Here is a 13,613-nt window from a genome sequence, read left to right as displayed (position 1 = left end):
GACTTAGCAACTGACCAGCCAGCTACAGCGTGGAGGTGCCAGCCCAGCTAAACCAGCTAGCCTGAAACCTGCACAGCGAAGGTGATGGCCACTCCAGAGAGACACTGAGACCCAGCTACGCGAGGCACCCTAAAAGCTGGGGAAGGAGCTTTCTAGATTAGCCTCTTTAGATGTAAAGATGTCATCAGCTCATACAACTATTTGACTTTATTGAGAGTAACTGTCTTCAGGTGCGTGGTTTAGTGCGTGGTTTATAAAGCACTTGATAAGCTTCTGGATAAAATTTTGTAGTAATCTCAACAAAGAGAGGTAAGTAGAGAAGCAGGATCATTTTTAGAGATGACGAAAGAGACCAGAATGACTCACCTATTGTTAGTCGAAGGCCCCATGGAAAAGAAAAAGAAGTTCCTGCAATCCCTGTCTAATTACTGAGTACAAGCTCAATTACCTTTTAAATCACCTTAAATCACTCAGGGACCCTGATGCTAGAAGGACCATAAACAAGGACTACGTAAGTTCAATTCAATCCATGAGCCACCCAGTTTTGAGTTTGTTTGCTGGGACGGAGGTGTAGCAACAGGAAAAACACACATTTCTGACACCAGGACAGGGCTGCTGGCTCAGCACTGCTTTCTAAGCGGAATGACCTCCAGTAAGTCAGGCTGACTCACGACTTCTTGGCCCTTCTTATCTGCAAAGTGGAAACCCTGCCAATGCGTGTATCCCTCAAAGCATCTCTCCATTAGACAGCCGTAATGCACAAATGCAGAGAACATACGTGGAATCTTTGTGAAATCTAAAACAACTACTGTTCCTGTTAGAAGCTAGCAGATTCCTAAACACACAAACACTTATACTCAACAAGTACTCACAGAGGATGGACCAAGTATCCAAACACTATGTTAGAGATGCTACGGTCACAAAACACAGCTTCTGCCCTCAAAGAGCTTGTGGGGAAGCTGTGGTACATACACACCATGGAATATTACTCAGCCGTTAAAAAGAATTCATTTGAATCAGTTCTAATGAGATGGATGAAAGTGGAGCCCATTATACAGAGTGAAGTAAGCCAGAAAGATAAAGACCAACACAGTATACTAATGCATATATATGGAATTTAAAAAGATGGTAACGGTAACTCTATATGCAAAACAGAAAAAGAGACACAGATGTACAGAACAGACTTTGGGACTCTGTGGGAGAAGGTGAGGGTGGGATGCTCTGAGACAATAGCATTGAAACAAGTATACTATCAAGGATGAAACAGATCACCAGCCCAGGTTGGATGCATGAGACAAGTGCTGGGGGCTGGTGCACTGGGAAGACCCAGAGGGATGGGATGGGGAGGGATGTGGGAGGGGGGATCGGGATAGAGAACACATGTAAATCCATGGCTGATTCATGTCAATGTATGGCAAAAACCACTACAATGTTGTAAAGTAATTAGCCTCCAACTAATAAAAATAAATGAAAAATAAATAAATAAATAAAAGAGCTTGTGGGGAAACACAACAAAACCAAGTACAAAAAGCACTCTAACAGAAGTATACAAAAGGTGTTACAAGAACATAAATAAGAATCATCACAAATCAAGGGACAATAAAAGGTCTTAAGTGACAAAACACAATTAAATCACATAATAACATGTATACAGAGATGACTTCAGCTGAAGGAAACCAAAGACAAAGGAAACAAATGTACAAACAAAAATAATCAGACCTGCTCTAGAAATGATGCTGCTTCTGGCATGAAGCTGTCAACTTACAGGAATATCTTGAAAGGTCCCACCAAAGGATGCGCTCAACGTGAACTCACCACTGCACAAGTGGGAGGCATGCATGCAGAGTGCTTCCTCACAAGCTGCGCAAGTCTATACGACCCATGGGAACATCCCTGGCCAAGAGAAGCCGCTGCTGGGTGGCTGAGATGTCATGAGAAATGAACCCGTGCTTCGCTTCCTGTTGACTTAATTCCCTAGGTCACTATAGCTGATTAGCAGAAGGGAGAATACTCACCAGTTTAACCTTCAAAGCAACAACCAGCTTATGTGTGAGCACGTATTCACAAAACTGGTTCCTCCAGGCATTTAGGGTAAATGTACATGAGAAGTAATTATCTGATTTTTTTTCTTTCCTCGGTACACTTGAACCTGCTTAAATATGAGCCCAGATCTTTGTTAAATGGCACCCAGAGAGTACCAGACCCACGATAAGGTCTAAGCAGGTGACTCACTTCTTATTTGAAAGGATGGAGGTACCCAGTGATGATGGACTGCTTCCACAACTTCTCCCTCCCTTTTGGACTCAATTATTGACAATGACCTTGGTTGGCTACCAAGCAGCCTCTTACCAATTCTCTCAGAAAACAAATGAGGCTGCCAAAAGCAGACAAAACATTGTCTTTGACCGTCAAAGATAAGGACAAGGCAAGGTAAAAATAAGAAAACAAGTCTTTGCTATTTTACTACGTACAACACATAGGCCAAAAAATTCTCTGTCCATCATATAGACAAAGGAAAAGTTTACAAAATATGAAAAGGAATAACACTAAAAACTACATTTTCATCTCTAAATCTTGGTTTAAATGTCTTTTATTATGGACCATGGGCTTCCCAGGTGGCTCAGTAGTAAAGAATTCACCTGCCGACACAAGAGACCTGGATTTGATCCCTGAGTTGGGAAGATCCCCTGGAAGAGAGCATGGCAACCCGCTCCAGTATTCTTGCTTGGAGAATCCCATGGACAAAGGAACCTGGCGGGCTACAGTCCATGGGGTCACAAAGAGGCGGATATGACTGAGCATGCACACATGCACAGACTATTATCATTAGTATAAAATGGACTTTTATGAAACAAGTCTGCAATACAAAAACCCTCTGAAGTTGAATTCTGGAGCTCTGATTGGCCTATTTCTCTGACTGTTTTGATCTGACATTAGGATGATAAGCTTATGGTAGTTGGGATTCAAATAGTTCCCCAGCATGAGAAATGACTACTACTAAAGTCTTCAAAAATGCCCTGCAGAGGACTCCTTCAGTGTAGACGGACATACGTTAAATGTGGAAGGTGTACTTAATGAAAAGTTTAAAAAACTACATAGAGTTCTTACAGCTCCTATGCCAAGACCAAGGTTTAAGTCATTGTAACATTTACTGAGCATTTCAGTTCAGTTCAGTTGCTCAGTTGTGTAGGACTCTCTGTGACCCCATGAACTGCAGCACATCAGGCCTCCCTGTCCATCACCAACTCCTGAAGCTTACTCAAACTCCTGTCCATGGAGTCGGTGATGCCATCCAACCATCTCATCCTCTGCCATCCCCTTCTCCTGCCTTCAGTCTTTCCCAGAATCAGGGGCTTTTCCAATGAGTCAGTTCTTCTCATTAGGTGGCCAAAGTACTGAAGCTTCAGCTTCAGCATCAGTCCTTCCAACAAATACTCAGGACTGATTTTCTTTAGGATGAACTGGTTGGATCTCCTTGCAGTCCAAAGGACTCTCAAGAGTCTTCTCCAATACCACAGTTCAAAAGCATCAATTCTCCAGTGCTCAGCTTTCTTTAAAGTTCAACTCTCACATCCACACATGACTACTGGAAAAAAGTGCTATTGAGCACTTACTACAGTGATTATGTGAAGCCTTGTATCTTCATTATGCTGTTAAATCCTCCCAGCAACCCTATCAGAGAGCTGCTGCTGTTATTATTATTACCACTTTACAGATAAGGGACTTGAGATTTAAAGAAATGCAGTAATACCTAGTCCAAGCTAATATGGCCAGTAAGTGAGTGGAAACAAGCCTCTAAAATGCACATACTAGCCAGTAGGACAACAGCAAACTAATTACCTTGAGATAACACAGCTAGAATTTTACACATAAGGTACTTTGAGTGTTAATTTCAAACAGCAAGAACTTTAATAATTATTTTTAAATCTTTCTATTTGTGAATCCCCCAACTCAGAAAGTTAATTGCTAAATATACTTAATTTACAAAAAAAAAAAATCACCTCTTTACTATTTCTGTGTCACTGTAAATTCTCTAAGGGAATGGTGGATGAGAGGTGCCTGAACAAACAGAATAAAAGGCTGTTCTAACTAGCTAACCTCAATTCTCTGAAGTGACCTTGGACATACTGCTTGGAATGTCAGCAAGGGTATAATAACTGTGATTCCATTTTGGCCAAACAAGTGCTTTCAAAAATGTTTACATAGTCCTAATTGCCCTAACCTTTCACTAATGTTTACCAAAGACATCATTTTTCATTTAGCCAATAAATAGAAACACTTGTAAAAATGTTTGCTTAAAAAAAAAAAAAACTAACCCTGCAAATAAGTGTTTCTGTCAAAAGAATTGAAAGGAATATTTTCAAGTTAGATGTGACTATAGGTAATTCAAACATGCTTCAGCTATTAAGGTACATCCAAATAAACTAAAAATAAACTTTTTGGTGGGGGCAACAGGTAGACAGAGGGACAAATACCAGTATATATGGGATTCAAACAAAATAACAAAGTTGACCCACAACTTTCAGTCTTGTTTCTTAAGACGACATGCCCAGGTTTCATATGACCCCACTACAGTGAAAATATAGATACTATATCTGACCTTTTAGTGAAGGGTAATGGTGTTGGAAAAGACTCTTGAGAGTCCCTTGGACTGCAAGGAGATCCAACCAGTCCATCCGAAAGGAGATCAGTCCTGGGTGTTTATTGGAAGGACTGATGCTGAAGCTGAAACTCCAGTACTTTGGCCACCTCATGCGAAGAGTTGACTCATTGGAAAAGACCCTGATGCTGGGAGGGATTGGGGGCAGGAGGAGAAGGGGACGACAGAGGATGATATGGCTGGATGGCATCACCGACTTGATGGGCATGAGTTTGAGTAGACTCCGGGAGCTGGTGATGGACAGGGAGGCCTGGTGTGCTGCAATTCATGGGGTCGCAGAGAGTCAGACATGACTGAGCGACTGAACTGAACTGAATTGAATTGAATTACTTTTGGACCACAAGGTCTGGAATTAGAAGACCTGAGTTTGAAGCGTCCATGCACCACTACTACTTCTCAAGTCATTTGAACCTGAATTCTAGTTCTTTCAATGTAGGTCAAATAAGGATTCCTTTCCTACCTCCTCCAAAGATTGTTTTGGAGTGTAAATCAAATGACATAATGTAAGTGCTTTAAGAACTCAAAAGCAGGGTACAGAAGACTGACAGGTGTCGTCTGGATGGTACCAGGGAAAAGGTCACCATAGTCTCTTTGATCTCCTTCCATTACAAACCAACAAACTAGTGGAGAGAGTGGTGACAGCGATCGGTTTTGGAAGCTCTGAGATAAGGTGTTTTAATTTACTCAAGGGTTCCTCCTGCACTATTCAGGCACCATTAGTTTCTGCACTTTCTGGTGGTCTTAGAGCGGAAGGATTCACTAGGACAAGATTCAGGGTGATTCAAAAGGAATATTACTTCTCAAAGAAGAAATAATGAAGAAGTAACATCTTCCCTTGTCCCCCAGGCTCCTGTACATCTCGGACCCTTTGTCCCTTCTCCTCTTCCAAGTTTCTTAAAGAAATTTGTTTGTTTTTTTAATATTTGCTGACTCTACTTCTCACCATGTGGAAGCACTCTGATTTTGCCTCAGATGAAAATGCACAGGCAGAGGTCAACAACAACCTTCTTATTGCCAAACCCGGGAGACTTTTCACTCCACAACTGCCTGACCTCTCAGTAGTACTGAACTATTGAACACTCACTCTTTACATTGCTCTCATGAATGCATGACCACAGTCTCTTCCAGCACTTCTCCTTTATCCCTGTATGCGCCTTTCAGTCCCTTGTATGAGCTCTCTTTCCTATGCCCTTATCACGTTGCTGACAAAGGTCTGTACAGTCAAAGCTATGGTTTTTCCAGTAGTCGTGTATGGATGTAGAGCTGGACCCTAGAGAAGGCTGAGCACCAAAGAATTGATGTTTTTGAACTGTGGTGTTGGAGAAGACTCTTGAGAGTCCCTTGGACAGCAAGGAGATCAAACCAGTCCATCCCAAAAGGAAATCAACCCTGAATATTCATTAGAAGGACTGATGCTGAAGCTGAAGCTACAATACTTTGACCACCTGATGCGAAAAGCCAACTCATTTGAAAAGACCCCGATGCTGTTAAAGATCAAAGGCAAAAGGAACAGGAGGGAGCAGACAGCCTCACCAACTCAATGGACATGAATCTGAGCAAACTCTGGCAGATAGTGAGGGACAGGAGAGCCTAGTGTGTTGAAGTCCGAGGAGTCTCAAAGAGTCGGACATGAGTGAGTGACTGAACAACAAAATGCCCATATTATAATGTAGGTGCTCCCCTATTTTCCTCATAACCCTCTTATTTAGTTCCTCTTCCACTGGGTGATCTTCTCCATCCTTGTGGCTTTCAGTAGAAGTCCATGTGGAGATGAGAAGTATTGCTCTCCTGAGCTCTTGACTCACACATGCCACTGCCTTTCAGACTTCCCCTAACTCCTAACATGCACAAAACCGAACTCCTCACCTAACCCTCAGCCTGCCCCTCCTCTTGGCATTCTCCATAGAGCGAAGGATATCATCATCCTTGACCCTACTGGCTCCCTCCCCCACAAATCACTCTGAACAGCAAATCACATTCATTCTACTTCTCTGAGATCTGCCAAATTTATCCGTTTCTCTCCTTCTTTACAACCTTAGTTCAGACACCAGCCAGTTTCCGTCCTTTATTTTTTCCTTCCACTAATCCATTCACTACACTGCAGTCAGAAAGGGGTTTCTAAAAATAGTGATAAAACTCTGTTATTTTCTGGATAAATCTTAATATTCCTTAACACTGCCTATAAGAGCTCCAGTCGACTTACTTTCCTAGGGTTACCTCTTAAATCTCCATCGTCTCTTATCCCGTACCCCCCACACAGGCCCACGACTTGGCTAGTTCTCATTCAGCCTTCAGGTCTTTGCTGAGGTACCACTTCTTCCCTGACCTCCCATGTCCATTCTGGACATCCCTTTTGTGAGGTCCCACAGCACACACATTTCCTCAATTACAATGCTTTTCACTCTGTAAAAATAGCCTGTTTACTTGTCTGTCTCCCCTACTAGACGGCAACCTTCACGAAGGCAAGATTGTGCCTGTTTCCTTCAAGATTGTATCTCTGACTCCAAGTATAAGAGGTATGTGCCATGGCATAAACAAGTGCTCAATCCTTACTTGTCTAATTAACAAACCAGTGAATCCCTGAGGGTGGAAGAGAAGTTGCTCTGGAAAAGTTTATGAGAAAAGATCATTTAGCTAATTTCCTGGAGCATAAAAACTGCTGGGTTACATTTCCAATGTTTTCTAACCTATAATACATGTTCTTGTTCTATGAAAATCTATAATCACATCTGTAGACTACGGGGTGAAAGGGATATTTAGCAATTTTGCAGTTAGATAAATGTCCACAGGTAAACTGGATAATACAGACCAAGGCAGCTTCAGTTTGCACTGAATTATAAATTGGTTACACTAATCATGGTAACTAGGTGAATAATCTCTTCCATACTCATAAATGTGACGTATAATCAGGGAATCAAATTTAAAACACAAAACTCAAATTGACAGTTAATGAGTGTATGAAAAACAAACAAAATGTTAGTGAAAAATAGCATGCCTGACATCTCAATACAATGGCCTCTATATTTTGACTTTGGTTTTTTGCTCATAACTCATGTTGCCACTAACATTAACTACACTCATGGACCAAATAAACTTCTTACCCTATTGTCAATATGAAGGTGAATGATGTGGGCTTTTTATTGCTGTCTGCTAATACCTACAGTAGCCAATGAAGCAGAGCAAACATAGGCATGGAATTCACTGCTGGTGGTTATTCTTACCACACTCAGTAACCAGTTCTCTGAATTATTTAGCTTGCACCAGAAACTCCAAGCTAGAATACAGTTCAGCTACTTAAGAAACAAATACTAAATCCACTCTAAAAGAAAAAGGAAAAAGAAAAATAGCAATTCCTTGTTAGATATTCCTCCACATGGTTTCTTTTAAAGGGTAAACACGCCCCATGAAGAAAATCAGCATTTGGCTAACAGCCAGTGGGGCAAGAGACACTTTCAGTACTTTCCTACAGATATGGAAGAGAGGGCATATCAAAATATCAAAGGAAGGTAGTAGAAAAAGGAAGAGGAGCAGCCGTGGTCTGGGGCTCCAGAAAAGTGTCAATAGACAGAGAATCCTAAACATTCTGCCCAAATGGTCTAACCTTTTCAGGTTTCTATTAAAATAAGGTTTTCTGAAACCAGTAATTAAAATAGCACCCTGCAACCTGCCTGCTTCTTAAATATGTAAATGTATGACTTGACTTCAAGTATCATAGGAAAGCTGCACACAAGATTAAACTGGAATAGAGTATGTTAAGTACTTGATAAATATTCAGTAAGTATTAGCTTTGTATGGTTTTTAATGCAGATGTTACCAGCCTAGTTTGGTTTTTCTAATAATAACATGCAAGGTAGTTTTTTTTTTTTTTTTTCGCTAATGGCTATATATCCATCATAGTTCTTTGATTTCCACTTGTATAATTAACCTGAGTCTATGGCCCAAAGCCTAAAATCCATCAATCAATGAGAAAACAAAGACTTAATGAAATTCAACTACCAGCTTCTTTATTCTTTTATTTCAGTATGCTACTCATCCATCCTTCTACCATAAAGCTTACACTGATTATCTGTATTGACAAGTAAGTTATCCTACTTTGTTTTCAATCTTCTCAACCATATTTATCATTTCCTATCTCATTGTCTTTCTTTAAAACATCGCTTTCTCACACATATTTTAGTTATTTATGAATTTTTATTTTCTCCATTATTTGACTGGACAATGTCTTAGATTCATGGTATTCCCCATAGCATAGAGTTTTTAACAGCATTTAAAATAATATTTGTTAACTATTATGGTTCTAAACAACTACTATATACTTATTGTTAAATGTTTTGAAAATACAGTAAAATGTTCAAGGGGAAATAAACTATGCCTAGTCATCCTCCAATGGGAAAAAAAAAGTGTTCCTCCATTTTGGCCCTTTCAGCCACTTTCCTTATGTAGGTAGATTTTCTGCTTTTTTAAACATAGTTGAGAGTTATTATGGTCTTCCCTGGTGGTTCAAATGGTAAAGAATTTGCCTGCAATGTGGGAGACTCAGAGTTAGATCCCTGGGTCGGGAAGAATCCCTAGAGAAGGGAATGGCTACCCACTCCAGTATTCTTGCCTGGAAAATCCCATGGACAGAGGAGCCTGGAAGGCTTCAGTCCACAGGGTCACAAAGAGTTGGACACAGTTGAGCGACTAACACTTTTCATTTATACACATATATTTCTCTAACCGATCTCCTCCTATTTACCAAAAATTGGTAAAGACCTTTCCATACTGTTAAAACCCTTCAGAAACATCCTTTTAGAAGTCTGTATAACACCATAATCTTTTGATAATACCATAGTTAATTCAAACTGCTCCCCTCCTGTTGGGCATTGAGACTATTGTCAGTACCTGACTTTTCTAACCAAAGCTATATTAAGCACTTGTGAATGTCGACTTTTAAAATATTTCTTATAAGTTCCCTTGGACAGACTGCTAGAACTGGAACTACTGGACTGAGGAGCAGACACATTAGTGAGATTTTTGACATTCAGCCTACAAGTTTTTCAGAAAGGTTTAACATCTGTGTACCTCTCACAGCATCTGAGAGTGTCTGCTCTACTGCACGCTAAATGAAGTGAAGAGCTAGAATTTTTAAAAACCTATGTAAATTTGAGAGCTGGAAACACAGTTCCGGGCTGTTGTTTCAATTTCATTTATTTGATTAATGGAAAGAGAAAGCATTTTTTTTTCTTTTTTTCGTTTTTATTTGAGAATCACTTTCATATGACTATTAGCCCTTTAGTTTTCTCTTCTATGTATAGTCTGTTCCTGTCTTTATAGTCTTCTATTGTGGTGTAACAAATTCCCACAAACTCCGTCCCATGGACGGAGGAACCTGGTAGGCTACAGTCCACAGGGTCACAAAGAATCAGACACGACTGAGCGACTTGACTTCACTTTGAATAGATTTGGCCCACCAGCTCATTCCCCTATTTTATATTCAACTGTGCCATGTAACATAATATGATCAAGGAAGCAACATTTCATCACTGCAACAGGTTCTAGGGATTAGGGCATGCAATCCCGGGGGAGGGGCATTTTCAGAACTGTGTGGGCCACAGTGTCTTAGGTATTGCTTCTGATCATTTGTTTGTTCTCTTTATGATGTCTTGACCCTGTGATTTTACCAAATAAGTGAATCTTACTGATGACTGCCAGAGGCGCATTTTCACAATAGCAAAGACAGCTGTGGACAGGGCCTGCTAAGTGCTAACAGAGATTCTGAACACAGTGGGTCCTCCGCACCCTTGGCTTCCACATCTGCAAATTCAACCAATCACAGACTGAACATATCTGGGGGGGAAAAGAACTCCAGAAAGTTCCAGAAGCAAAACTTGAATTTGATGGGCACCAGGCAACTATCTGCAGATTCCCTAATGGCTCAGTGGTAAAGAATCTGCCAGCTAATACAGGAGATGCAGGTTCGATCCCTGGGTTAGGAAGAGCCCCTGGAGGAGGAAATGGCAACCCACTCCAGTATTCTTGCCTGAGAAATCCCTTGGACAGAGGAGCCTGGTGGGTTACAGCCTATGGGGTAGCAAAGAGTAATATATGACTTAGCAACTTTAAAAAAAGGCAACTATTTACACAGTATTTTCATTGAAATCACAGCTATTTACATAGAATATACATTATATTAGGTACTACGAGTAATCTTATAGTACCGAGGAGTCTGGCAGGCTACAGTCCAGGAGATCACAGAGTAAGACACAACTGAGCGACTAACACTTTCATAAGTAATCTAAAAATGATTTAAATTACACCAGAGGATGTGTATAGGTTAAGTGCAAGGCACTACATCATTTTATATAAAGGTCTTGAGGATTCTTGAATTTTGGTATCTGAGAGGTCTTGAAACTGAGTCCCCTTGTGTATCGAGGGATGACTGTATATAACTTTGCTAACACTGCTGTTTTTAAAAGATTTAATTGTGGGAAAAGTTACAATATGAAAGTTACTATCCTATTTTTAAGGGTACAGTTCCTTACTGTTAAATACATCTACCTTGTTGTGCAACTAATCTCTAGAACTCTTCATTTTGCAAAACTGAAACTATACCCATTTAACAACTGTCCATTTCAACCCTCCCCCAGCTCCTGGCAATCACCATTTACTTTTAACATTGCTATATCTTTATGTATTTATTAACAAACATGTATATTGCAATTTCTACATGTGCTGTTCTAAGAACTTTAAAAATATTAACTCATTTAATCCTCATAATAACCCTATGAGATCAGTACTCTCATTCCCATACCAAAGATTAAGAAACACAACAAATAAACTACTCAAGGTTACACAATAGGAAGTGACCAAGCAGGAATTCAAACCCAGAATGGCTTTATAGTTCTTGCTATGAACCATTACATGGTGAAAATACTCACTGTAAAGGCAAACTCTTCATTCATTAATATTATTTCCTTGATGTGCATGACTTTAAAACACTCTTTTATGTGCAATCACTCTAATATTCTTCTAGTAACTAAAAGTTAGACTATATGACCCAGAAAGACTAATGCCTACTTATTTTTCAGCCCAGTTTTGGTTAAGGCATTTTTTTTTAAGCTAATGAAACAAAAATTGCTTTGTATCTTAAGGTGTGCCAAAGTATCTTATAAATGAATAAACTGCAATTGACTATGACAACTGAAATTAATATATCACAGGAAAAAAGCCTAGATATTTCTCTTTTCCAAGAAGAAAACTTCCAAATAAGTTTACAACAGCAATACTCAATCTCGGTTTAACCTGGTAGATTCTAATCTGTTTTGCTTTGCAAGCTATAAATCTAGATCAGTCTTTATTTGTCATTCATTTGTATATCTCAGTAGTAACTTAATTTATTTGAGGAGTGGGTCTAAAATTTCCGGATCTCAATCTTTTAGCTTAGTAATCCTTTTATAGAAGACCAAATCATGCTTGTCATCAGTCACACAGTGGCATTTACTATATATTAAAAACGAGCAAGGTCAACAGAAGGAACAATCGTTGTAATCTGAGAGCCCTAGTTAGATGCGAATTAAAAGCTCTGCTGAGGCCTCGTTTCTAGGACCCAGGAGGGGTGGTGAGGGGTGGAGGGGAGGACTAAAAAAACCCGCACAGAACAGGATCAGCTATTTCAACTGCTTTCTACTTATATACCTGATTCATAAAACTAAATAGACAATGCATCATATAATCTCCTCTCACCTACTATCCACTGCATTATTGTGCAATTTTCAGGATGAAATAAAAACCAGAGGATGGAAGAAATAGCAAAATCACCGTACCCTAGGGAGCTTCTCGGATATTTACAATGCTGTCATCCCCACACCCTTCCCCCAGTGGCCAGCCAGGCGGCAAAGAAGCAGGCAGATGCTCACCTGGCCACCGACTGCTTTTCTCCTTTCACCTGCAGGGCCTGCAACCTACTCCAGGCTGGGGCTAGGTTTCGGCAGCCCGCCCTCCTGACGGTGACAGCCCATTTGGCCAGCGACCACTCCGGCCGGCTCTCTGTTTACAAGCGCTTCTTGCGGTCCCACACTCAAATGCTTCCTTCCAGCAGCCAGGGAAGCGAGACTCCGACACACAAGGTTCCAGGCCGCAAGGACTCGTCTTCCTTGCCCTAGGGACCCAGCGCCCGGCAAGGCCCAACCGCACCCTCCTGGCCTTCTTACCTCTGTTTTCTCACAGTCTTCATCACACATGTCTTGAAAACAGTGCTATGTGCCTCAGAGCCTCCTCTCTGCTCTTCTCAACGCCCAAATGGATGTTTACAATTCGAAATTTTTACTTGGAACAAACCTGGAACTAGTTTTTAGCAGCTCCCTTGGCTAAGAGAATTTGAGAAAGAACTTATTTCTGAAAATAGGACTATGAGAACCTAGAGGTTGCTTCGCATTTGCAGTTTGGAGCTGCAATAAAAGTCAATTTTCATTGCCCTTTCATGTTGTAGCCTGCAGGTTGAAAGAGGATGGTTTTGAGAGGTCTTCAACTCCCATTCAGATTCACATCAAAACAGAAAGGGCGTGTGTGTGTGTGTGTGTGCGTGTGTGTGTGTGTGTGTACATGCACACTGGCAGGAGACCTGAGTTCTCCCCAACCCACCCCCAGTGACCTTGGCCAGTTTACAAGAGGATAGGCTGGTCTGGCTGGAAAACTGTCCTTGAAGTTTCTTGCTTTATTCTCCATTATAGCACACTTAGCCATTTTCTCAATTTATAATTACTTTTTTTTAAACTTACCTGTTTTGTTGGCATTTCTACCCCCACTCCAGCCTCACCTGTAAACTCCCTGAGTGAGTGACTGAGTGAGTGAAAGTTGCTCAGTCGTGTCCAACTCTTTGCAACCCAATGGATATACAGTTCATGGAATTCTCCAGGCCAGAATACTGGAGTGGGTAGCCTTTCCCTTCTCCAGGGGATCTTCCCAACCCAGG

At 40.8% G+C, this 13,613-nt stretch overlaps 1 protein-coding gene across 1 annotated transcript in view; it reads right to left on the bottom strand.

Annotated features, from left to right (window-relative positions):
- The window catches only part of PLEKHM3 (pleckstrin homology domain containing M3), a 203,934-nt gene extending 191,227 nt beyond the window's left edge, over window positions 1-12,707 (bottom strand). Inside the window, exon 1 of the mRNA XM_043444821.1 lies at window positions 12,559-12,707. The gene's annotated coding sequence lies outside the window, so the exon portion shown is untranslated. The remainder of the gene's footprint in view (window positions 1-12,558) is intronic.
- Window positions 12,708-13,613: the final 906 nt, after the last annotated feature.

The sequence above is a fragment of the Cervus canadensis genome, chromosome 24, assembly GCF_019320065.1.
Source record: "Cervus canadensis isolate Bull #8, Minnesota chromosome 24, ASM1932006v1, whole genome shotgun sequence".
Taxonomy (NCBI): Eukaryota; Metazoa; Chordata; class Mammalia; order Artiodactyla; family Cervidae; genus Cervus; species Cervus canadensis.
Note: the sequence above shows the minus strand (reverse complement) of the source record. Positions and strands in the feature narration are given on the sequence as shown.